Raw genomic sequence first — 4,256 nt, 5'->3', positions numbered from 1 at the left:
TTCCTGCAATATTAGCTACGTGGCCATAACCTTGACACTGTGCAGGGACACTACAACTCTCTGAGCACCACGGTCGAATGGAGCACTCGGTCTTAGTATCTTCACAAGAATTGGTACTCTGTAAGGTGGCGGCTGTTCACCGCTCCCTACAACATGATGAGCCTGTTCCAAAGGCTGCCCTTCCTTAAGATCCTCCGGCTTTACAAAACGCACCGGAAGAGCAGTGGCTTCTCAGCCGGCCGCCTCCTCTTGTCGGGAAAACCTGGTAAAACCAGGTATTCCCCGTATTTTTCAGTTTTTAGCTGAAATACTCAGTCTTTGTTTTGCAGAGAGATCCCCGCAAAAGTGCATTAATCATCCCTGGCCATACCCTATTGTGTTTTACTCCGTCGTACCATAGACGAGCGCACGAGGAATCCATCTCCCATGCAAGATGTGTCTTAGCGGGCCGTCCTCTTGGAGGACGTCGGCAGCTGGCTGACCTCCCTCCAATCACCTTATTTTATCGACGGAAGTCGTGCCCTCAGGAAGGCCAGTGTTAATGTACCTCATCTCCGGGGGGGCGATGGGTTCGCGATTTTTGGTCATCCCGTTTGCTTTCTGGGTCAGGTTGCTGGTGTTATTCGCGCATGGTTTTAGACACTTTTTTCCTTTTGGACTGAACGAGTTGGAATCCCTCGGTATCAGCATTCAGGGTCGGCAGTCGAATCCCGAATCTTTACATCCCTATGTTCAGGTGGAATCATCCCTCCAATAGAGTGGAAGGGTTGAGGGGGCTGGTATGTTGCACTGGTACTGGGGGGGCATCGAGCGCGTCCCCCCCACACCCTCATCCATGGTAGGACAGTGAGGGGGGGTTGACCCGTCCGCTTCTTGGGTGCATTAATCCATGCGGTCGGGCGCGGGGAGGGTGCGAGACGCCAGGTCAAGTGCTGTCCACACATACATTCACCCACCGGTTCGCCAATAGCGGTCGTTGGTACAGCACCTCTGTACCTTAGCATAACATCAGTATTCGTAATCTTTTACTAGGCACTGTTTTTTCTGGAGGTCCACCTGACCATAATATCGACTAACATTTTGGTGTATGTAACATTTACACACACACCACGCACTACTATGAGTTAAGGAAACCACACCACGTTGAGGGGGTTTATCCCCGTATAAAAAATCGCACCCAGAATCACACAGGTAGAAATTCCTGTGACGTCATGCTTGTGTTACTAGCTTACCAATCTGTGTGACTAAACACCAAAGCCTACGTATCGTGCAGGTGCCGAGTCTAGCAAGAGTCTTCATACACAGTATAGGATACTTCTGGCGGGCTTGTGGGGGGGGACCTTGCCCCCTTCGCCTGCATAGATTGGAAGATTCGGTTCTTGCTGTTTTTCTGTGTTTGTCTCTCTATGTTTTTTTTTTCTTTTTTTTTTTAATAAGATTGGGGGAACTCCTGTGTTTTTATATCTCTGACTTACCTCTTACCTCATTGGTTCCGTGATTACATCTCCACGCAGACTATTTTTGTACTTGTACAGTAACACTACTTATACACTATTACCTTATATACTATACTTCACCTTGCCCTTACTCTTGCCTTTTGTCTTTCGAGAATTCCACCTTTATTTCTACACTTACCTGTACTTTTGCCTTCAACAACTTCACTTTAGTGTTTTGTTTGTCAAGTCATTTTTCTGTCGTGATTTATCCCGTTGTCCATCACGGATCCCTTCTTTCACACTTTTTCGTACTTTCCTGTCGTTTTGTATTATTGTCTATGTGCCCATTTTTGTATAGTTTTATTATTCTCTTATTTTATGTATATTCAAACTTGTTTTAAACTCCACCACTACACTGTTTTATAATTAACATGAGTTGCATATTGATTAAAAACATACACCAAGTGCGTGAAGCCACGCCGTATAAAAGGTCAAACAGGTCGGTACAGAGAGGAGGGAGAGGCTTTATCTTGTGCGGTGACAGACGCTTGGATCTTAGGCTGGAGGACTGGTGGCTCTGCCTATCGTGCTTCCGATCGGCGGGTTTGCCGTGTTGTTTCAAGTACGTGCTTATGTTGGTGTGGTGTTCTGTGTTATTGGTTATTGTCCGAAATGATCTCTTGCTTGGTCAATAATATGTATAATAGGTGCTCTTTTGTATGCACGGACCTGTCTTCTAGTCAGCCAGTGATTGTTATTTCTCTTGTTCCTTTTTTATTGTGAATACAGGTGATCCACTTCTTTCAATATCACTGAGAGTCATCCTCCAAATACGCCCAACCAACATGGACATTACCTGTAGTTGGGTACCCGTAGTTAGGTTATATAAACACCACACCACCGCACTAGACAAACATGTCTCAAACTCTACGAGTTGATTTATCCATATACAATAAGACAACTGGTAGTATAGTAACACTCAGCAACAATGATTTTACTAGTCTAATAATGTTGAGAATAGTATAAAATTTTTTACAAAATAAAAATGATGATACTGACAATAATGATAATGTAAATGTAATAGTTATCAATGATGATACTAATGATAATAATATATGATATTAATATGATGTGTATCTAATGTAATAAAATAAAATGATATAATAATAATTCATGATTAATGATAATAATAATTAATAATATACAATCACATGATGATATTGATAACAATAATAATAAATAATAAACAATGACACACACCCAACACAAACACAATGTATGTTCTTTTCTCTTCATGAGTATGTCACTTATGATATGTACCAAAAGGCCCAATTATATATATATATTTTATTGAACAGGTACTAATTACGTGACATGCATGCACCAAAGATAGCGCGATATCCATCACACCAAGTTATTCCAATACATGCTATTTAAATTGCATATAAATTCTTTAATCGAAGTAAAGGTGACACCTACATACCTTCCCAACACTTCAAAAGGTCAAATATGAGAGAATAACACTTATTGCCACGGAAACGCAAAAAAACACAAAAACAAAAAAAAAAATCAAATTTGCAAAGCGTAGCAGCTGCCATGTTTTTCTTCTTCTTCTTCTTCATCTTTATCTTCCTTTGTTCTCTCTCCTCAAGATGCCCGCATTTTTAAAATATATTAAATATATAATTTTTATAAAAATAATTATTATAATATATAGTAAATACATGAGATGAGAGTCTCTTACATACAAATCACATGAGATTCGTTCAATGACAAACACATAAACTAAATACTAATTTTAATCTTTAATATGATCATTATTGATATCTCACCATAAAAAATAAGGATATATATCAATATATTGATAGTTGGAGTGATAATGGATGATATGAGTAATATGATACTAATTGTATAAATATATAATGTTAATAGTTCAGTGTTATGTCTTGTTATGTAGTGATATGATAGTATAGTATCCTTTATATATATATATAGATATATTGATAGTTGAGGTGATTTAGGATGTGTAGATGTTGTATGTCAGTATGCTTATTATATAATGATATAATTATAATTCGATATATATAATAATATATATCCATATACATTATATATTATATTATAAATATAAGCTATAATATAATAGTAATATACAACATATATGAAATATATATAATTGATAATATTATAATATATTATATATATATATTATAACTATGATATATTATATATATATATAAGTATATAATATATATAAAATAATAATTACATACAAACTAATATATCGGTAATATATAGGATATATTATAATATATTATCAATGATTGATATATATAAATAAAGATATTATATATATGATATGTACTAAATTGAAATAATGCAATAACCACATTAGTAGGATATAGAACTACCATTGCATCTATGCAGATATTATGAATATATATGCCTATCATATGGAGTAATAAAGTCAGATAATTATGTTGTAAATATAAAATACATGTTCAATATGCCTAATATAAATATATTTTATTGTTTAAACTCATTAACTTTATCTGGTTGATATATATGATTATTATAATTAAAATATAAAATATTAAATAATGAATAATAATGTAATGAATATAACGAATTATTTTGCATATATTATAATAAAAATAAATTATTATCATTTTAAATATTGGATAGTTTATGTGTTGAAAGTATTATATATATTAAAAATGGAATTACCTCCCGCATTAAATCGTATTAATTTATTTTAAAAAATTATCATTTAAGAATGATAAATTTTTTTATAAATTAATTTATTTGATTTTTGTTTTC

The sequence above is a fragment of the Penaeus monodon genome, unplaced genomic scaffold (assembly GCF_015228065.2).
Source record: "Penaeus monodon isolate SGIC_2016 unplaced genomic scaffold, NSTDA_Pmon_1 PmonScaffold_235, whole genome shotgun sequence".
In the NCBI taxonomy this organism is placed as follows: domain Eukaryota; kingdom Metazoa; phylum Arthropoda; class Malacostraca; order Decapoda; family Penaeidae; genus Penaeus; species Penaeus monodon.
Note: the sequence above shows the minus strand (reverse complement) of the source record.